The 23,227-nt window shown below is 39.7% G+C and overlaps 1 protein-coding gene across 25 annotated transcripts in view; it reads left to right on the forward strand.

Moving 5' to 3' along the window:
* Positions 1 to 23,227, forward strand: part of FARS2 (phenylalanyl-tRNA synthetase 2, mitochondrial) — a 537,315-nt gene that overhangs the window by 115,874 nt on the left and 398,214 nt on the right. The gene's annotated exons all lie outside the window — the stretch shown is intronic.

Raw genomic sequence — 23,227 nt, forward strand, 5'->3', positions numbered from 1 at the left:
TTGTATGGTGCTGTTCTGAAGAAAGTGGGGTGAAAGTTCGTATTTCAACAACCAAGTGTAACGGTTTTTCTCATCTGGGAATTTAGGGCACTGACTTCCATTTCTGAGTGATCAGCTTCCGTGCTGCAGCCAGCCACTGGTGGCCCTGGTGTGGAAGAGCTGCAGAATCCTGGGCCGGGGTCCTTGACAGCGTGGGTGTTGTAGCAGGGACTACAGGATAGGATGTGTTGTCAACAGCCCAGGAAGGCAGTAGGGTGTCACGTCTGGAGAAGAATGTCAGCTTCAGTGTTAGACAAACCTGCGTTAAAATCCTGACATCTCCATTCAGCATCTGTGTGACTCAGGTCACTTATGTTTCCGAGTGTCAGCAGCCTCACCTGTAACAGGTAGCTTGTGATGGGTCACTGTGAGGCCCATGTGTCCTGTGTGAAGTGTCAGGCATACAGTATGTGTTCTCAGGTGGTAAACCTTAGTGTAGATATCATTGTTGTCCACTTTATCACCTTTGTGGGGTCTTTGTCCCTTCGGGCTACTATAACAGAGCACCATATGCTGGGTGGATCATAAATGAATGAATTTCTCCCAATTCTCGAGGCTGAAAGTCTGAGATCAAGGTGCCAGCAGAATCCTTGTCTGGTGGGAGCTCTCTTTCTAGTTGCAAACCACCGACTTCTCTTCAAGTTTTATCTTCACGTGGCAGATTTGGGGAGCAAACTCTCATGAATGTTATAAGGTCTCTAACCCCATCACAGGGCCCCATCCTGATGGCCTCCTGTAATCTGAGTCAACACCCAAAGGCCACAGCTCCTTATCCATCACACTGGACAGTAGAGCAGTAATATGTGAATTGGAGGCATACAAACATTCAGTCCTTAACAGTGGGGACTCTGGAGGGGTCAGAATTCTGGTAACAATAGCAACATCTCGTGTGCACATGTGTGTATGTGTGTGCTTGTGCACATGTATGCAGTGCTGCTTAGTAAATAACATTCATGCCCAGTATCTGACTTTGCCTTGCAAACTGGGGGGCAGGGCAGGAGTTATCATCCCAATGTTGGGAAAGAGAGAACAGAGGCTGATTTAGGTGGAGGGAGCCACCCAAGATCTCCCAGATAGAGGAAGTATCAGAGTTAAGATGGCAAACTCCTGCTAGCTCTTTTTTCCTAGATCTTTCTAAAGTACTTTCCCCAGAGCTGGAATCTGAGAAATTGGTGAGAAAAGGGAGAACTAGAAGTGGGGAGACAGAAATAGGGAGGGAAAAAGGTGAGGGAGAACATATTTGCAGTTACCAGCTCAGACACTGGCCACTGATGTCTGGAAGGGGTGGGTGTGTTGCTTAAGTGCTCAGATCAGCTCTAGCCCCACCCCATCACTAAAGGGAGCCACTTATGATGCTGTGGGGCGGGCACACCATGAGCCTCAGTGGGACAGTGTCACCCTTCCCCTTCTTCTGTTCCTTTTCTTGCTGCCCATCGTGAATGATGAAGAAGCCACGGTATTGGCAAAGCCCCTGATCCCCAGGGTCAGTGCACTTCTCTGAGAAGCAAGGGGGTGATTGTGGGGCGGGAGAGAGGGGTGTTGCAGCCTCACTTCAGATACTGGCTCCTCCCCTTTCTCAGTGCAGATAAACTGGCAAAGCTGAGAGAGTCTTGGTGTCCTAACCTTTAGTTCCACCCAGTATGAGCCAGTTCATGGGCAGCCATTCATTCATTTATTCACTTATCTGTTCAGCAAATGAGGAGCAGGATGCCACGGATGCCAAGACCATGAAAGCTCAAAATATCCAATCACCCCATTCTTGCTTCCACCATAATTTGAGTGTCAAGTATTAAGACACTGTACCAGGACTCAGGTACAGGCCAGTCTGCCAACAGTAAGATCTTGTGTAACTGAGCTTCTTCTCTGAACATGGCATAGATTTTTGTTCTAACTAAAACCTGGGTTTACCCTGAGGATACTGCTTCTGATAATTTATCAGTGGTGACTGTTTCTCTCCCAAGCTCTCTGGAGCTGGAGTGGGAGGGAGGAAGTGCCCCATTTCTTCCTTATTGTCTCTTCTTCCTCCCTGAAATTCCACTGCCCCCTGGAAATGCATGCCAGTAGCCCACACCACTCAGCTGTCTCTTCTCAGCAGTCATTTGGAGACCACTGGAACTGTTTTCCCATTTCTTTCTGATACTGGCTTCTAGACTACTGTCTGTCTTGCCAGTGTTATGTATGTTCATCATTCTTTATTCTTAATTTTATTTTTTGTCTTTTTACTGTTTTAACCCAGAACTTAATATTACTTTTTTTAGATTATTGTTATGTTTAATGCTATATTCTTTGAGCAAAGGTCATGACATTTTCGATCACACACAAACATTATAAAATTTAAAAGATTAAAAAGTTATATGGTGAAAAAATAAGTTTCTCTCCCACCTCTGTCTGCCAGCCATCCAGTTCCCTTCTGGGGAGGCCCCTGCTCTTACCAGTTACTTGGCAATCCTTATGACTTGCAGAATTAATTGCTCAAATTTATTGTAACCTCAAAATCAGTACTTGTGGGGCTTTTGAGTTCATTTGAGGACATGTGGCAAGCTTCAAAGATTTTGATTGTCTTTCACCTGAGGTTCTGACCTGAGGTTGAACAATAGGACAGTCTGCCTTCCTGTTACAGCTCTCATACTGTAAACAGTGTCTTTTTCCCATTTATTTAGTTCCACGTGTTTTGCATTTTTGTGCTTTTTGTTGGTGATTTTGCTGTTCAAAATGGCCCCCAAGTGTAGTGCTGAAGCACTGACTAGTGTTCCTAAATGCAAGAGGGCCGTGGTGTGCCTTATGGAGAAAATACCTGTTTTAGATAAGCTTCATTCAGGCATGAGTTACCGTGCTATTGGTTGTGTGTCCGGTTCACTGTCAGTGAATCAGCAGTATGTATTAAGTAGAGTGTCTACACTGAAACACATATAAAACAAGGTTATGTGTTGACTAGTTGACAAAAATGTGGCCAGAGGCTCAGGAAAACTAACTCTTATTTCTCTTAGGAGCGATGGTTTAGTATCACTTAATTCAGTGCTCTCAGAGATGTTATAAATTTTAGCTACCATGAATAATGTGAATTGACTGTGAATGTTATTATTTTCATTTTCTATTTATTTTGCAATTTCAATGAAATGCTTTCACTTATTAGCTAATCCTTAGAACTTAACAAAGCTTATAGAGAAATGCAGGGCTATAATTTTTACAGGGGCATTTTAATATGATTGGGACTGATGAGAGTTGATGAAACCCTCATTTTGGGGCCTAAATTTCATTCTTCTGCCATCTTGCCAGTTATGTTAAGAATACGCTTTGGCATGCACATAACAACCTCGTGTGAATTAAGAATTAAAGGTTGTTGTTTGACTTCCATTCTTACAAGTGACTTGTTAAATGAACATCAGTGCTGTGCTTGGGTTTTTTAACTACTTTATGATTTGATTTTCTATGGGGAGAGGCTTGAACATTGGAAATGTCACTGTGAGTTAATGAATGGTATCTTTTCTCAGTGAAACTGTAATGTGGAAATATATAACATAGATGTTTGTAATGGGGTTTACTCCTTTTGATTTGGAACAACATTCCGTTTAATGACAAAATGATTGTTCCTGTCTTTAAGTAGCTTAATATCTAGTAAATTGACTATAGCATCCTAACCAATGAATGAAGTGTGCATATATAGGGAACGGGAAGAAAGAGGAGGTGGGTCACTTCTCTCTTAGGAACATACGGGAAATAAGACATGGTTTCATAGGGATAAAATATTTTAGGAATTACGAATCATGTCAATGGGGTGATGTGTTTGAAAAATCTCCGAGGAACTTATGGTAGGCTGGTATTTATCAGGATAGGGCAAGTAGTGGAAATGGCCGTGGCAAATTGGATTCAGGCAACAGAGGGCCTGGGCTTGAGTCCTGATGCTGCCATTTAGTACTTTGAGGCTGTGGACATGACTTTGAGCAGATTAGTTTATGTCTTTCACAGTATTTTTATGAAGATTAAGTGAAAGGAACTATAAACAGAAAAATAAAGAAAAGGCATCAGGGAGGAGGTAATGTCACGTCACCATTTGTAGGTAGGGAAATGTTTAAGGCTTTTAGCCTTTACTTAAGAATTGTGTAACTAGGGACTGACAGAGTCTTTGGTTACTGTGATTTACTCTTTCCTCCACTATAGCCAAGACTCTAGGATTTTATGCACAGTGACTTTATTTGGACAAGCTTAGATAAAATCAGTTTATTTAGAACATTTAGGAGAAAATAATTTTTAACCTGGAGGCTATTACTTCTATATAAAATAATGGCTCTAATTGCCTAAAGTAGTTTTTAATATGCACTCCAATGATTTGACTTAAAACCATTTTTAATTTTACTTGCCATAGTCATCTGCTTGCTATATTATTTCTGGGTGAAACTATTTTTTTCATTAGCTGAATAGTTTTTTATTTTAAGACTCTTAAGCACATATACATTAGTATAATTATTATACAGTTATTTTTAAATGCTTGATATAGGGGATGATTATGTTGTCATGCTGCAAGTATGGAATATGTAGAACTATAGTAAATACCTTTCATTAAAAACAAAAATAAATGATGACTCCTAGGTTGATCTAAGTTGAAGTTAGCAGTTTCGATGTTTCACTTGACTTTGAAGAGATGCTAAAAAGCATACGTGATGAGCTTGGTATTTTAATTGTGTGTGTGTGTGTGTCTGTTTGTGTTTTACTTTTATGTGCACTGAGAGGGATTTTTTCCCTGGCATATTTAGGAAAGTATTCATTGATAATGGATATCAGTAGCATGAACTTAATTTTAACTGATGCTACTTTTCTTAAGTGAAAGTATTGAAAGTGTGGTTGGGAATCCCCCTGTAATTCCAAATATGATGATATTTTTAGACACACTAGTTAACCTTTAAATTAATTTTTGAAGGTGTTTGGTCTGTATTAATTCCTTCATGCATTTGTTTAATTACAGATTTTAACCCTTTGACTTATGACAGAAAAACTGATTTCTCTTGTAACTGGATATAATGATCTGTAAAATTTTAAAAAACTTTAAAAAGTTATATTTTTCCATTTATTTTTGTGTCCATCACAAGATACTTTTCTCTTGAGTACTCCTCTATTCTTGATAATTAAGAAGCTTCTAGTGTGACAGGACATTTTCAAATCATTCATTCTTGAAAATATGACATTTCTTAGCAAAGAATAGTTGTGGTAGTCATTTCTCACTGGATTATAGTGATGAAAAGAAGACATCTGTTCTGTATGAGAACATAGCATTGTATATTCAAATAATGATTGTGTTTAGAAGTGCTTTTCCCTGCTCCTCTTTTCCCCTTTAGATTTAATTTTAATAAGAGATATTATGTATCCAAAGTTAACTATTACAAAAGAAGATTGAAGTGTCAAGGGATTTCTTGGACTCTCTGAGCTTGCATACTCTGGCACTGTCTCAATGGACTTTTATGTGCAGCTGCCAAGTTCTTACATAATTGTCTTGACAAATGGCATACTCATTAATGTTGCCACTGGGCCTTTGCCAGCTTGGGGAAGCCACATGCCCCAGGAAAAGTTCAGTGCCAATTTCTTGCTGGTGGCTTTAAGCCATGCCTTAAATACATCGCTGAAACCAATGATGGATAAATAGTCATTTGAGGTAAACTTAAATTTATCCATTCGAGAGAAGAACTTTTGTGAATGGTAAGGGGCCGCTGGTATTTCTGAGCCGTAGACTCTCCTCTGTGCTGGAGCTGCAGGTTCCTGCCTTGGGGGCTTTCTTTTTGTCACATGCTCCAGAATCAATCAGAAAAACACACCTTGGTAATTTCTTGGGGAAAGTAATTTATTCACTTTATTCTCTGCTAAAGTACTCAAGGTAGAAAAGCATGGCTATTGTCATCAGTGTCTACCATTATTTCTAGTAATTAGGTACACCAGGTGCTGTGAAAAATAGCAATTGTGTTTAAGTGGACAAAACTCAAGGAAAGAGCATGGGATGGTCTTAGTACAACTGTGTGTTAAAATGTTCTCTCAGGCATTACATGTTGCTGAAAGTTAATGATTTCAAAATAGAGTGCCCATTTGGTTTTATACTACTGAATTTTTCGGACTGTAAGACGCACCCCCCCCCCCCCCAATCTGGGGGGAAATGCAGGTGCGTCTTATAGTCTGAATGCAGCTTACCTGGCTTGCTGGGGGTGGGGGTGGGGCGGCAGTGGAGCAGGGTCACAGGAGGCAGGAGCAGGGTCACCGCTGCAGGGAGCCCGCTGCAGCAGGAGTGGGGCGATGCTGCCAGCCCTGGGCTGGGAGGAGGAGTGCGAAGCAAGGGAGGCAGAAGTGGAGTCCCGCTGCAGCACACTATAGTGCTAGGGAGGAGGGTACAGGCAGTGCAGGCACGTTAGGAGAAGAAGGTCTCTGGCGCCCGTACGTGCCTCTGTCAGGTGACTGGTGTGTCCCCCATTAACATTAACGTAGGCAAATTCCACTGCAGGGTCACCTGTCAATGTGGCCACTGTAGCAGCTGCAGTGGCCCTACAACTCCCATCATGCTTGGACAGGTTGGGGTGATGGGAGCTGTAATTTGGCAACAACTGAAGAGCCACACATGTTGTGCAAAACTGCTGTCCCCACACAAGAGTGTTGCACAACCTGTGGCCCTCCAGCAGCAGATCTCCCCCATAACAGTGCGTCATCCACTGATATTCTCAGCTATAGTGCCTCCATAACTATGAAGGACACAGTGGTGATAGTTGTCATTACTGTACTTTGTTGTAGAAAGATACGATAGAGTACCATAGTCTCCTGCTGAATCTACCATAATTGTGGAAAGATGTCAAAGCAGAAAAGGATTTCTGCTTTAAAGGATGTTATTAAATATTTTACCACATTTTTTGCTTCAAAGTTTTTTTTCCTGTTTTCCTCCTCTAAAACCTAGATACGTCTTATGGTCCGGTGCGTCTTATAGTCCGAAAAGCACAGTAGCTATTTTCTACTGGGAGAGATGTACATGTCCACAGATAATTACTACTAGGTTCATTTGGAATGAAAGTGTGCATATTTCTATTTTAAACATCTAGGTTATTTAAATTGATTTCAAACAAGCCAGCAAGAATTAAGTTTCGTCTAGTCAGTTCCAGAATTTGTAGAGACAGTATCTTCTGTTCTTTTGCACTTTTAGCAATTTTATTCTTTGTGTATTGCACAAAATCCCTCCCAGAATATCACCCCCCTCTAGTTATTCTTCAAGGTAGAGCTGGCTAGGTAATGTGCGGCTCTGTCTCTGATGACTAACTTTATTTGCAACTAGACTTTTCTATTGTAATCTTACTCTCAGTTGAAAAGAATTCCAGCTGGGGCCACCAGGACCAGGAGCTGGGCTTGTGTTCTATTTTAATTTGTAAGACATTTGCCCTATTTGACCAAGTTTCACCTATGTACTTGGCTTCTTTAACTTCTCTGGCTTAGGTAATATAAATATTCTCTAGCCTAATCTTCTCAGTTTTTCTAAAACGTATACATATACTGACACAGATTTTCCTGAATTCAGAACAGGCTTCTTCTACTAACATAACATGATATATTTTCTTTCGCCAATATATTAAATTGTATTTCCCTTCTGTCCACTGTCACCTGTGAGATAGGAGAGGTGAAACCACTTTAATTGAACTCTGTTACTATTTTGCCTTGTAATTAAAATTCTGATACCCTATTAACATACCTAAGTGGATATATCAGAATTAAAGAAAATGTTATTTATGGATGGACTCAAAATCCTGGGACTATTCCCCAACATGCAAGTGCCGGAGAACTGAAACATGGTGTGTATCCTGGGAAGGAAGCCAAGAGGGGGCAGAGCAGTTAGTTGTGATTGGGTTGTAAGGTAGCCTAGACTCGGTGTTGTGTGTAACTGAATTTAAATGCACTTTGGAAATGTTAAAAAGAGTTAGAGAGAGTCCTGTGGATGACTGTTATTAAGTAGGGGAAGAATTCTTTCCCTCTAGCTTTCTTAAGTTCTTATAGTTGGGCTAATAATAAAATTGACATAAGACCAGATTAAAAGGAGAAAAACCAATTTAATACATGTGTACAGGAGAATCATAAATGATGCTGTTTGAAATGATGAACCAGCCAACTTTTTATACCCTTTAAACAAAGAAATAATAGATTTGTGATTAACTGACAGGACGGAAAAAAATTAGTGCTTATTAATAAGGAATCTAAGCAAGGTTGTGGTATTCATTAGTGAGGAATGCAAAGTTTGGGCTTGGGTAGTAAATTAGCAAAGAGGCAACAAAGTTTGTTTATACAGGCTCTTTTGATCCTGATTCCTTAACCTAGCTATAAGAGTGTCTCTCTCCCTTGGAGCAAGGGGGCACCTTTCACAAGGGAGATTTGTTTTCTTCTATCAAGAAGACAAGGGAGGGTCTGTGTGCCCTCTGGCTCCAGCTGCTTGTCAAGTAACTTTAATGCAAAGTAAGCAATATACTAAGGTGGCACATTTTGGGGTGGCCTGCCCTGGGCCTCAAGATTTTAAAAAACTGAAAGCATCTATTATTATCAATGGCACCTATGATGGAATTATTATAAACCTGATTGTGGTATATCTATGAAGTATTTTATATATGTGGAGGCTTCACTGTCTACAACCTAAAGAAACCGAAAGGCTAGTTGTGGAATTTTTATAGGAAGAGAGATGACCAAGAACTAGTGACAAGGCCCTGACTGGTGTGGCTTAGTGGGTTGGGCGCCATACTGCAGCCCCAAATCACTGGTTTGATTCTAGTCAGGGCACATGCCTGGGTCTCAAGCCAGGTCCCTGTCAGGGGTGTGTGAGAGGCAACTGATTGATGTTTCTCTCGTATATCATCATTTCTCTTCCTCTCTTTCTCCTTCTCTTCCCCTCTCTCTAAAAATAAATAAATAAAGTATTTTTTAAAAAAAGAACTAGTGACAACTAGGAAAACATTACATAACCAAAAAAGTGCAGATATTGACTATGTTAATAGGATTGGACAGTGAAAAATTGACAATGTGATTTATTGGTTGTGAAATACATAGAACATACCATAAAAAACTGTCAAAGACAGGTATAAATATTCAGAGATTGGCTGCAGAAATTTAAGAAGCTTCATGGTGCAGGGGTGTCCAGCCTCGGCCCTTAGGCCACATGACACCCAGGATGACTATGAATGCAGCCCAATACAAAGTCGTAAATTTATTTAAAACCATGTGTTTACTCATCAGTTTTCGTTAGTGTTTGTGTATGTAACGTGTGGCCCAAGACAACTCTTCTTCTTCTGGTGGGGCCCATAGAGGCTAAGATGTTGGGCACCCCTGTAAAGTGTCTGAAAGCCTGCAATGAAAAGCTTTGTTCATCACAAGGTAGTTTAAAAATCATATTGATGAATGTGGTAATATTTATTGAAAATTTGAGTCTAGAAAAGATTTGCACTGTAGATGAAATAGCATTATGCTGGGATTAGGTTTCTAGAAACATTAAGGATGACCAATGAGAAATCACCAGCTGGTTTTAAGGATGCTAACCATTGGCTAACACTTCTTGGATGTGTTGGTGTTTCAGGCACATTGTATCAATAGATAAAGTTGGAAAAGAATGGGGGAAAACTTACTTCAAGGTTTGAAAGGTGCGTGCAATTTACTTAGGAATTATTATTTATATAAGAAAGCAGAGATAACCAGAGAAATATTTTCTGACCACTTCTTTACTACTTTGTACCTTCAATACAATTCACTAATGATAAGCTGTATTGGAAGAAAAGTAGAATTTTGTTGTTTTCGACTTCTTGTGAAAGTCAGTGTTTTGACATTTGCCTTCCCAACAACTTGACATCTGTAATAGAGCCTGGTGAACAAGGAATTTTATGCCTTCTGAAGAACAAGTATACATATTAAAAAATAGAATAAAACTGTGTACTTTAGTTAATAGATTACCCACGTTCTAAGACCTTCTAAGAGAATTAAACTTTGAAAATGCTATTTAGAAGATGGAGATGTAGGTAGATACACTGTGCCCCCTAGCACAATCAAAAGGACAACAACAAATTTAAAAGCAAAAAACAACTACACTGCCAGAAAATCGAACTCTGTGGAAGTCTGACAACCAAGGAGTTGAAGAATAAATAATTGTTGAGACTGGGAGGAGGGGTGGAGATGAGTAGTGGGGGTGGAGAGGTGGTGGCAAGGTGGTGGATGGAGGACTGGGTGGGACAGGTGGCGGCTGGCAGACCAGGTGGTCCCACATTTGCATGTGGATTACTGGGAGGAACAGCTGGGGAGCCAGACAGACCACATATCCCAGGGATATAGCACAGGGAAATAAAGTCTCAAAACCTTTGGCGGTAAAATCCTGTGAGGGTTGTGGAGGCAGAAGAAACTCCCAGGCTCCCAGGAGAGTACGTTAGAGAGACCCACAGGGTTGTAGAACGTACACAAACCCACCCACCCGGGAACCAGCACCACAAGGGCCCAATTTGCTTGTGGGTAGCAGAGGAAGTGACTGAAAGCTGGCTGAGAGCTGAGCAAGTGGCAGTGTTCCCTCTCAGACCCCTCCCCAACATACAGCACCACAACACAGAGACAGCGTTTTCCTGGCCCTGGCAAATACCTAAGGTTCCACCCCTTACTGCACCGGACAAAAAACAATTGTCCAAATGAAAGAACAGATCAAAGCTCCCAAAATAGAACTAAGTGATGAAGATATAGCCAACCTATCAGATGCAGAGTTCAAAACACCAGTAATCAGGATGCCCACAGAAATGGTTGAGTATGGCCGCAAAATAGAGGAAAAGTGAAGGTTATGCAAAGTGAAATGAAGACAAATGTACAGGGAACCAACCATGACAGGAAGAAAAGCGGGACTCAAATCAATAATTTGGATCCGAAGGAAGAAATAAGCATTCAACCAGAATAGAATGAAGAAACAAGAATTCAAAAAAAATAAGGAGAGACTCAAAAACCTCCCAGACAGCTTTAAACATTCCAACATCGAAATCATAGGGGTGCCAGAAGGAGAAGAGAAGAGGAACAAGTTGAAAATTTACTTGAAAAAATAATGAAGGAGAACTTCCCCAGTCTGGCAAAGGAAATAGATTTCCAGGAATTCCAGGAAGCTCAGAGAGTCCCAAAGAAGTTGGACCCTAGGAAGCACACACCAACACACATCATAATTACGTTGCCCAAGATTAAAGATAAGGAGAGAATCTTAAAAGCAGCAAGAGAAAAGGAGTTACTTACAAAGGAGATCCCATAAGACTATCAGCTGATTTCTCCAAAGAATCCTTGCAGGCAAGAAGGGGCTGGAAAGAAGTATTCAAAATCGTTGATTTGAGTCCTGGGTTTCCTTCCCGTCATTGCTGGTTCCCTTTATTTCACTTTCACAGCCTTCACGTTTTCCTCTACTTTGCGACCATACTCAACCATTTCTGTAAGCAACCTGATTACTAGTGTTTTGAACTCTGCATATGATAGATTGGCTATCTCTTCATCGCTTAGTTGTATTTGTTCTGGAACTTTCTGTTCTTTCATTTGGCACATTTTTTTTTTTTTGTCTTAGTGTGTCAGTTATTTAATAGGGAGCAGATCTCTAGGTATTTGCCAGGGTGGGGCAACCCCTGTCTCTGTGTTGTGGTGCTTTATGTGGGAGAGGGGTCTGAGAAGGAACAATGTCACCTGCTCAGCTCTTGGCCGGCTTTCAGTCACTTCCTCTGCTACCCACAAGCAAATTGGGCCCTTCTAGTGTTGATCACTGGGTGGTTGGGTTTGTGTACATTCTAGGACCCGGTGGGTGGGTCTCTCTAATGAACTCTCCTGTGATGCTGGGCATTTTTCTTGCTGCTTCAACCCCCCTAGATTTTTTCGGTCAGATGTTTTGAGGCTTTATTTCCCCGCATTTGAACCATGGGTTGCTCAGTGTGTCTCGATCCCCAATTGTTCCTCTGGATTTATTTGCATGCAAATGTGGTACCTTCCGCTCCACCAGCCACCTTCTTTCACAGTCCACCAGCTGCTGCCTTGCTGCTAGTCCTTTCCCCCCAACCCCCCTCAGTTGCCTGTCCCTGCCCCTCCTACCTGATGCGGATTTCGTCCTGTGGGGTCTGTATGTTGTGGGTGCGACGAACAAATTCACAAGAACTATAGAAGTCCTCTGGAGAAAAAGGGACAGCGTGGCCACTCTCTGAGAGGGCGTGTGCCTCGACCTTTTCCTGGACAGGCTTTTATTGGCTTTCTAATAGCATACATCAAAGAAGGTTCTCATTCAGTATGCACAAGTTTGCTTTAGATGATTACTTTTTACAGGTAACAAAGGAAAGAATGATACTGATTATGTCTTGTAGATTAACAAGGAAAAAATGTTGCAAATGCAAGGGAATGATAAGAGTGATTGGTCTGGGTACACTCAGTCCTTTAGGAAGTTGCTTTAGGAAGTTACTTTAAAGATATGCAGTAAGCACTTGCTGCTTTCCTTGTGGGTGAGGGTTTTTAGCAAGAGTAAGCATCCAAGCAGCCTAGGTATAATGCAGGCCTGGTTTACCACAGGAAAACTGATCCGCGGGTTTGGCTTCCTGTGTGCCGACACGCACCTGTCGGTTTCCCTATAGGGATGAGCTACATTTGCCACTCCAATAGATTGGTTCTCTATACCTACCAGTGTGGATGAATGTTTCTTCTTTAACTCCTTGGTTGTCAGACTTCCATACAGTTCAATTTTCTGTTTCAGTTCTGGTTATTTTTTGTTTTTAAAGTTGTTGTCCTTGTTTTGTTTGTGTGAGGAGGCAAAGTGTATCTACCTATGTCTCCATCTTGGCCAGATGGTCCTGTAACCATTATTTTTATGAGTGCATAATATTTTATTTTATGGCTCTACTATAATCATTCCCTTGTTAGAAATGTTTACGTTATTTGTAATTTTTTTCTATTATAAATCATACTGTAATGTACCTTTTTTGTGTTTAACTTCTATCTTCATTTATATTATTTCCTTGTGATAAATTCCTAGAAGGGTAATTACCCTGTCAAAGGATAATGAACAGTTTTAAGTCTCTTGATAGTGCTGAATTGCTTTCTAGAAAGGCTGCACCAATAACACTCCCATCAGTAACTTAGGGAGCTGCCTCTTGCCTTGCCCTTTTATGAGTAAAAGTTAATGGACATAGGCTATTTCCCCACTGTTTTGTGCAAAACGTGTAAACTGTTGATTGAGTCAAGCTTAATTTTTCTTGGTAGAAACTGTTTTTAAGTACTGCATCTGGAGTGTGCCTGGTATTTGGTATGGTTGTGACTGTGTGTGGGTCATGTTTGCTCATCATAAGCTTTTCCAGTAAGCTAATTGTACTTTAGAGAAGTTACCAGTCCAGTAGAGTTCATGCACTCCTTACTTTCTTCTTTACACGCAAGACAGTGGGAGATTGAAAAGAAAGACTGTTTAAACAGTAAGAAAATTTATTCATTCTCAAAACAAACATCTATTCAGCCTTTTACTAGTTCTGGTCACTGTGGTAGATTTATAGCAGTGAAGAACATTTATAGTGTTCTCAGTGTGACTTTTGAGCAACAAAAGAATCTACTGTAATCCATGAGTGTATAAGAAGATGCTTCAGATATCTTTTTATTTTAATTAGTTTAATTTAATTTTTAAAATAAAAATTATATGTATTTAAAGTATATAATTCAGTGATTTGACATATAGCATCCATAGTGAAATGATTTCTGCAGTCAAGCTATTAACATATCTTGTCCTCACATAGTTACCATTTTTTGGTGTGTCTATCGATCATACCTGAAATCTACTCTCTTAGTAAATTTCCAGTGTTCATTGTGGTATTATTAACTGTAGTCCTCATGCTGTACATTAGATCTCTAGACTTAATCATTCTACAAACTGCAGCTTTGTACCCTTCAAGCAACATCTTTCAGTCCTCCCCCCCCATCTCCACATCCTTGGTAACCCCCTTTCTACCCTCTTTGCTTCTATGTATTAAAGTTTTTTAGATTTCACATGTGAGACGCTAATTGGTCTTAACTTTAGGTAGAAAGTACATTTACCTGGGAATCAGGCCCCTGGGTTGTGTTGTCACCTTTAGCTATCATTAATTGGCTGCACATCCTTGGGAACACAGGTAATCTGTGACTTGGTTTCCTTATATATAATATATGAGCTATGGACTAAATGACTTCAATGGGCCTTTTTAGCTTTCTATTTTTTTTATTATGCTGAAGATTGAATATATCCCTTAATTTATATAAAAGCTGAAATATACACACTCTTTTAGAATGTAGTTTGTATGTGAAGATACAATCTCAGGAACTAGTTTTGATTGTTTGGGGTATAGAATTCCCATTTTTATTATATGAGAGTCTAGATCTGCCCAGTCTACTATGGTAGCTCCTAGTCACATGTAGCAAGTTAAATTAAAATTAAGTAAAATAAAAAATTAAGTCCCTCAATTAGGCAATAAGTTAAGTGCATAATGAATAGGATTGAGTTTAATCCTTGTCCTATGAGGTAGGTATTATTTTCTGTATTTTATACACGAGAAACTAGAGGACAAGAAAGGTCAATTAATGTGTCCGAGAATAATACAAGCGCCTAACTAGCCAGCTTTGGGTCATATTCACATGGATATTTCTGCTAAGTGTCTTCTTTGCACATCTGTTGTATTGATTCTTTTCACTATTATACCAGTCTTAGCACATTTAATATCCACATTTGTACTTTTAGTGGCTCTATAATCTGCATACATTTATAACTAGTAAGATATGCTTAGTAGTGTGGAAGAATTTTTTTTTTTAATTTTTAATTTTTTGTTGTTATTCAATTACAGTTGTGTGCCTTTTCTCCCCATCCTTCCATCCCACCTCAGCTGAATCCCCTCCATCTCCCACTTCCACCCTCCCCCTTGATTTTGTCCATGTGTCCTTTATTTATTTTTTTTGTTGTTATTTAATTTTTTTTTTTATTGTTATGCAATTACAGTTGTATGCCTTTTCTCCCCATCCCTCTACCCCACCCCAGGTGAACCCACCCCCCTCCCCCCTCTCCACCCTCCCCCTTGGTTTTGTCCACGTGTCCTTTATAGTAGTTCCTGTAATCCCCTCTCCTCACTCTCCCCTCCCCACTCCCCCGTGACCATTGTTAGATTGTTCTTAACTTCAATGTCTCTGGTTATATTTTGTTCCCTTTTTTCTTCTATTTATTATGTTCCAGTTAAAGGTGAGATCATATGGTATTTGTCCCTCACCGTCTGGCTGATTTCACTTAACATAATGCTCTCCAGTTCCATCCATGCTGTTGCAAAGGGTATAAGCTCCTTCTTTCTCTCTGCTGCGTAGAATTCCATTGTGTAGATATACCATGGTTTTTGGATCCACTTGTTTGCTGATGGGCACTTAGGTTGCTTCCAGTACTTGGCTATTGTAAATTGTGCTGCTATGAACATTGGGGTGCACAGGTTCTTTTGAATTGGTGTTTCAGGGGTCTCAGGGTATAATTCCAGCAGCAGAATTGCTGGGTCAAAGGGCAGTTCCATTTTTATTGTTCTGAGGAAATTCCATACTGTTTTCCACAGTGGCCTCACCAGTCTGCATTCCCACCAACAGTGCACTAGGGTTCCCTTTTTTCCGCATCCTCTCCAACATTTGTTTGTGGATTTGTTTATGTTGGCCACTCTGACTGGTGTGAGATGGTACCTCATTGTGGTTTTAATTTGCATCTCTCTGATGGCTAGTGATGCTGAGCATCTTTTCATATATATGTCTCTGGGCCCTCTGTATGTCTTCCTTGAAGAAGTGTCTGTTCAAGTCCTTCGCCCATTTTTTAATTGGGTTGTTTTTCTTCCTGGAGTGGAGTCGTGTGAGTTCTTTATATATTTTGGAGATCAGGCCCTTGTCTGAGGTATCATTGGCAAATATGTTTTCCCATACTGTTGGTTCTCTTTGTAATTTGGCGCTGTTTTCTTTAGCAATGCAGAAGCTTTTTATTTTTGTGAGGTCCCATTTGTTTATTCTTTCCTTTATGTCCCTTGCTTTAGGGGACATGTCTGTGAGGATGTTGCTGCGTGGAATGTCTGAGATTTTCCTGCCAGTATTTTCCTCTAGGACTTTTATGGTGTTACAACTTATATTTAAGTCTTCTTTCCACCTTGAATTTATTTTTGTGTATGGTGTAGGTTGGTGATCAAGTTTCATTTTTTTGCACGTAGCTGTCCAGATCTCCCCACTCCATTTGTTGAAGAGGCTGTTTTTGCTCCATTTTGTGCTCCTGCCTCCTTTGTCAAATATTAATTGACCGTATAGACTTGAGTTTATTTCTGGGCTCTCTGTTCTGTTCCATTGGTCTATGTGCCTGTTTTTATGCCAGTACCAGGCTGTTTTGATTACAGTGGCCTTGTAATACAGTTTGATGTCAGGTATTGTGATCCCTCCTGCTTTGTTCCTCTTTCTCAAAATTGCTGCAGCTATTCGGGGTCATTTATGGTTCCATATAAATTTCTGAAATGTTTGTTGTATATCTGTGAAATATGTCATGGGTACTCTAATAGGGATTGCATTGAATCTATAAATTGCTTTGGGTAGTATGGCCATTTTGATGATGTTAATTCTTCCAATCCATGAGCATGGTAGATGCTTCCATTTGTTTGTGTCTTCCTTAATTTCTTTCTTCAGTGTTGTGTAGTTTTCTGAGTACAGGTCTTTTACCTCCTTGGTTAGGTTTATTCCTAGGTAGTTTATTTTTCTTGTTGCTCTATCAAATGGGATTTTTTTCCTGATTTCTGTTTCTGCAGTTTCATTGTTGATATACAGGAATGCCTTTGATTTTTGAGTATTGACTTTGTATCCAGCTGTTTTGCCAAATTCATTTATTAGGTCGAGTAGTTTTTTGGTGGAGTCTATAGGATTTTCCATGTCTACTATCATGTCATCTGCAAACAGTGACAGTTTCATTTCCTCCTTTCCAATTTTGATGCCTTTTATTTCTGTTTCTTGTCTGATTGCTGTGGTTAGGACTTCCAATAATATGCTGAATAGGAGTGGTGAGAGAGGGCATCCTTGTCTTGTTCCTGATCTCAGTGGGAAAGCTCTAAGTTTTTGTCCATTGAGTATGATGTTGGCTGTAGGTCTCTCATATATGGCCTTTATTATGTTGAGGAATGCTCCCTCTATTCCCACTTTGCTGAGTGTTTTCATCAGAAATGGGTGCTGTATCTTATCAAACGCTTTTTCGGCATCTATTGATATGATCATGTGATTTTTGTCTTTGCTGTTGATGTGATGTAGTATGTTTATTGATTTGTGAATATTGTACCATCCTTGCATCCCTGGGACGAATCCCACTTGGTCATGGTGTATCATCTTTTAATGTATTGCTGGATGTGGTTTGCCAGTATTTTGTTGAGAATTTTAGCGTCTATGTTCATCAGCGATATTGGCCTGAAGTTTTCTTTCTTCGTTGTGTCTTTATCTGGTTTTGGGATTAGGATGGTGCTGGCTTCATAAAAAGAGTTTGGGAGTCTTCCATCAATTTGGATTTTTTCGAATAGTCTGTGAAGGATAGGGGTTAGCTCTTCCTTAAATGCTTTGTAGAATTCTCCTGTGAAACCATCTGGTCCAGGGCTTTTGTGTGTTGGGAGTTTTTTGATGACTGCTTCAATTTAGTCTGCTGCTATTGGTCTGTTCAGGTTTTCTGCTTCTTCTTCATTAAGTTTTGGAAGATTATATTTTTCTAGAAATGTGTCCATTTCACCTAGGGTTTCAAATTTCTTGGCATACAGTTCTTCGTAGTAATTTCTTACAATCCTTTGTATTTCTGTGGTTTCAGTTGTAATCTCTCCTCTTTCATTTCTAATTGTGTTTATTTGGATCCTCTCTCTTTTTTTCTTGATGAGCGTACTTAAAGGCTTGTCGATTTTGTTTATCTTTTCAAAGAACCAGCTCCTGGATTCATTGATGCTTAGAATTGTGCTTTTAGTCTCTATGTCATTTAACTCTGCTCTGATCTTGGTTATTTCCTTCCTTCTGCTTGCTCTGGGCTGTCTTTGTTGTTGTTCCTCCAGTTCTTGTAGGAGTAGGGCTAGGTTGTTTGTTTGAAATGTTTCCATCTTTTTAAGGTAGGCCAGTATTGCTATGAACTTCCCTCTCAGGATTGCCCTTGCTGTGTCCCATAGGTTTTGGGTTTTTGTGAGTTCATTTTCATTTGTTTGCAGAAAGTTTTTGATTTCTTCCCTAATCTCGTTCTTGACCCACTCATTGTTTAATAGCATGCTATTCAGTCTCCATAATTTTGAGTGTTTTGGGTTTTTTCCTTTGGGGTTGGTTTCTAGTTTCAGTCCCTTGTGGTCAGAGAAAATGCTTGATATGATTTCAATTTTCTTGAATTTGTTGAGGCTTGCTTTGTGTCCTATCATGTGGTCTGTCTTTGAAAAAGTTCCATGTATATTTGAAAGGAATATGTATTTTGCTTCTTTGGGATGAAAAGTTTTATATATATCAGTGAAGTCCATTTCCTCTAGGGTATTGTTAAGTGACACAATATCCTTGTTGATATTTTGTTTGGAAGACCTGTCCATTTTTGACAGTGGGGTGTTAAAGTCCCCTGTTATAATTGTTTTTCTGTCTATATCTTTCTTGAAATCCTCTAAGATTTTCTTTATGTATTTGGGTGCTCCTGTGTTGGGTGCATATATATTTACAATGTTTATGTCTTCTTAAGGTGGATTCTTCCTTTGAGTATTATGAAATGACCTTGTGGGTCTCTCTTTATGGCCCTTCTTTTGAAGTCTATTTTGTCTGATATGAGTATTGCTACCCCTGCTTTTTTTTCCTGTCCGTTTGCTTGGAAAATTTGTTTCCAGCCCTTCACTTTCAGTCTGTGTACGTCTTTTGTCCTGAGATGGGTCTCTTGTAGGCAGCATAAGTGTGGGTCCTGGTTTCTTATCCATTCAGCTATTCTATGTCTTTTGATTGGAGCATTTAATCCATTTACGTTTAAGGTCATTATCGATAGGTAGTTATTCCTTGCCCCTTTTTCCTACCTGTGTTCCTCTCTCTTTCTCTTTTCCTTCCTTTCTTTAAAGCAATCCCTTTAGCATCTCTTGCAGAGCTGGTTTGGTGGAAGTGTATTCTTTTAGACTTCTTGTCTGGTAAACTCTTTATTTGGCCTTCTATCTTGATTGAGAGCCTTGCTGGGTACAGTAGTATTGGTTGCAGGCCTCTGGTTCTCATTACTTGGAATATTTTTTGCCATTCTCTTCTGGCTTGGAGCGTTTCCATTGAGAAGTCAGTTGCTAACCTTATTGGGGCTCCCTTGTATGTTACTTCCTGTTTCTCCCTTGCTGCCTTTAAGATCCTCTCTTTGTCTTGGAATTTTGCCATTTTAATTATGCTGTGTCTTGCAGTGGGTCTCTTTGGGTTCCTGTTGCTTGGGAGACTCTGTGTTGCCTGCATTTGGGTGACTTTTTCTCTCATCAGATTAGGGAGATTTTCCATCGTTACTTTTTCAAACAGGTTTTCTATCCCTTGCTCTTCTTCTTCTCCTTCTGGTATTCCTATTATACGGATATTGTTACGTTTCATGTTGTCCTGCATTTCCCTTAATCCCTCTTCATTCTTTCTGAGCCTCTTTTCCTTTTCTTCCTCTTTCTGGGTGTTTTTTTCTACTTTGTCCTCCAGCTCACTGATCCTATCCTCTGCTTCATCAAGTCTGCTTTGCATTCCTTCTACTGTGTTCTTCAATTCAGAAATTGTATTCTTCATTTCCTCTTGGCCCTTGTTGATAGGTTCTATTTCCTTTTTCATGTTAATATAGTTTGCAGTGAGTTCATTGTAGTTTCCCTGTAGTTTCTGTTAGTTCTCTGTGAGCTCAGTGAGCTCAGTGAGCTTCCTGATAACGATTGCTTTGAACTCAGTCTCTGATAGTTGAGTTGCCTCTTTTTCAGTTGGCATTCTTTCTGAGGCTTCCTCCTTTCCTTTCATTTGGGGATTGTTTCTTTGTCTTCCCATTTTTTGTGAGACTCTTCTTGTTAGCCTCTGTTTCTTAAATTGATCTATTCTGACTCCCTGGGTTTATGGTATGAACTTCTATGGTAGAATGCCAGTGGGATTCAGTGGTGCTGTCTCCTTAATCTCCTGTGCTCGCTGGTCTTGAGCTGACGTTTATGGGTGTAACAGGGTCTAACTCTGGTGTTTTCAGCACTCCAGGTTTTATTGTCTCACCTATGGGAAAAAGAGAAAGGGGCGGGGGGAGAAGGGAAGGAGGGAAAAAGAGAATCGAAAAGGAAAGGAAGGAAGGAAGAAGGAATAAAGAAAGATCGGAGGCAAGATTAGAAGGAATTTTAACAAAAATTAAAACAAAAGAATAAATAAAAGAAGGCAGGAAGAAGGAGTAAAAAAAGTAAAGGATGGAAGGAAGAAGGAATAAAAAAAGAAAGAAAGACAGAAAGGAAGAAGGAATTCAGGGGGAAAGGAGGAAAGAAAAAAAAAGAAGTCTTCTGCTGGCTTTAAACCGGTCAGGTTAGTTCTGCTGGTCTTCCTGTCTGTGGAACGGGAGGGGGTGGTTGGAAGGATTGGTTTCACTTTTCTCCCTTCCTGAGCCACACTCTTCCCTGTTGTTCAGCCTCCAGTCCAGTTCCTCAGGGTCATTCTGCTCCCTACTAGGCCTTTAGTTCACCAGTTGTGCTGTCCTTGAGTTGCACTAATTAGCGGCAACTCACACTCCCCCATCTTGCTCTTTGCTGTCTTAGATGCTAGGGGTTCTTGGTGGTGCTATGGGGTAGTTCAGCCCCCTACTGGGTCAAGTCTTTTGGTGGAATGCAGTCTCCCCTAGCCCTGTAGCTCCCCTCTGCTGGATGTTCTGCCTTGGAAGAACTTTTTAGAGTTAAGGTACAATGCGGCTCAGCAAACTTTTTCCGTGAAGTACAAAGTATTAAGTATGTTGGGCCTATGGGTCATACAGCCTCTGTGGCAGCTGTTGAGCTCTGACTTGCTAGTAGAAAAGCCCCTGCAGACAATATGTAAACAAATGGGCATTGCTGGGTTCCAACACAGCTTTATTTACAAAAGCAGGAAATGGGCAGGTTTGTTCTTCAGGTCTTATGTTAAAAGGTATTTCATTTCCACCATCTAAGCTAATGTGTTTAGATTCATTGATTTATTTATTCATATATTCCTTTATGCATTTAAAAATGTAGTTATGCAATGAGCAATGAAGTACATAGCTCAGATAAGGTAAGCTAAGATATGTAATTAAAGAGATGTAATTTGAATTTAACAGCCTTGGGTTGGTTTTCATTGAGTAGTACTTGAATTGCCCAGAGTTTTGAACTTTGTCCATGGATAGGTGTTTGAGTTTTTGCAAGTTACAAGATCTATTTGAACCTTATATTCTTTGTCAAATAGTAAGAATAATACTTAGCTAACATAGCTGTTGAAAGTATGACATGGAAGACCACTGTACCAATAGAAGAATGGCTGTTGATGCTGGTTTTTATCTTCCTGGGTCTCTTGTATTTTCCAGATGAACTTAGTTCTTAATAGAGATACTAGACAAAGGCAAAAAGAAAGGAATTTACCTTTCAGATGGAAGTGGGAAAGCTTCAATAAAAGATGATAATAGAGAAAAAAGACAGTTGTTTTGGGAGGAGAGAAATGACTGTAAGGGAAAATACTAGCAGGGTCTGAGTGGATAAATAAGAAGTCTGAAAATGAAGACAAGAAAATGAAACTTTCTTCAACAATGGAAAGGTAGGTGAGGAGAGCAAAGAAGGGGCGTAAGGATAGGGCCCTTCTATGGGAACAGAACTTAGCAGTGGATTTGGATGTGTGAGGTGCTAGGAACTGGGAAGGAAAGGGAAGTCAGTAATGTGTAAATAAGTGCATCAGAAATATCTTTTCCAGAAGAATTCTGAACTTTGTGTAATAGCGTTTGTCTTTGGAAAGAAAAAATACTTTATGTCTTGCCAAGGGCACTGAATTGGGTAGCTAACAACCTGACAGTCTGACTTTTCACTAAGCTGTGTAAGGTGGCACATACACATTTAAATTCATATCTACTGCAGTGACAAGGCACTGAGCTCTGTAGATGGGAAGACACATTTCCATTGAAGCTGAGCCAAAAAACATTTTTCGAAAGAATTCTGACAAAATAGTTTCATAAATGAATAAATCCAGAGTTCCTGGGTGTCTTTGAAAACTTTTCACATGATGACAGCGTCAGACAAAGATGCTGTGCACAGCTTGTAATAATCAGTCACATGTGTACAATAATACAACTTAGAGCTAGATATTCTCAGTTCCACTTTTGAATTAGGTGAACTGTACAACCTAGGTCCATACTAGACATGCTTTGTTGGTCACCTGGAGCAATATACTTCTCTCCTAATGTATCTTAGTATCATGAAATTAGGTATTTTCTTGGTATGATTGTAAAGCCCTTGAAGTAAAATAACAACATATTTGTATGCTTTGAAATAGCCCAATAGGTAAAAATTCCAAATTGTAGAAGATGGATTTGGGTGACTTAAGTTTATAGTAAATTTTTTATGAACATAGGGATATGACACGTACAGGTTTTTATACCTGAGATCCCTGAGTCAATTTAAAACTTACCTCTGTGACAGTGGGCAAAGAATACTGTGTTAAGTGGTCCAGAATCCTTCAATGCTGTTTTCTCTCTCCCTGTATCTTAGAGTTTGTCAGCTGTATCTGGGTCTTTGTCACCTCATCTGTGACATGAATGGCCTGTAGTCCATGACTGCTGAGGTGACTTTCACATGTGAAATTTGGTGCTCCTCTTATTAAATTCTAGGCATTTTTTAAAAAAGGTCTGGTCAATACTCTTATCTTTCGGCTGCTCTGAATCCATCCCTTCCCAAGGAAGTTTAGTCCTGCTCCTGGCTTATTGTGTGTGCATAGTAGAAACTTGCTCTTTTACAAAACAAAAATATAGTTGATGGGATGCTGCAATGGTATTAAGTTTAAATGACATGACCAGATGTGAGGATAGAAATGATTTGCATTTATAAAAATAATTTTAGCTATCCATCGGTATAGTCTATCACATTGTGTGATATTTTATTTTTTACTTTTATTTTTAAAAATATTAACTAAAAATAACCACCACTTAAAGTTGTATCTCAATGTCAAAAAATGTTTTAATGTCATTTTTTAATATAGTGAAATAATCCCAAAG

This window comes from Desmodus rotundus, chromosome 3 (genome assembly GCF_022682495.2).
Source record: "Desmodus rotundus isolate HL8 chromosome 3, HLdesRot8A.1, whole genome shotgun sequence".
Classification (NCBI taxonomy): Eukaryota; Metazoa; Chordata; class Mammalia; order Chiroptera; family Phyllostomidae; genus Desmodus; species Desmodus rotundus.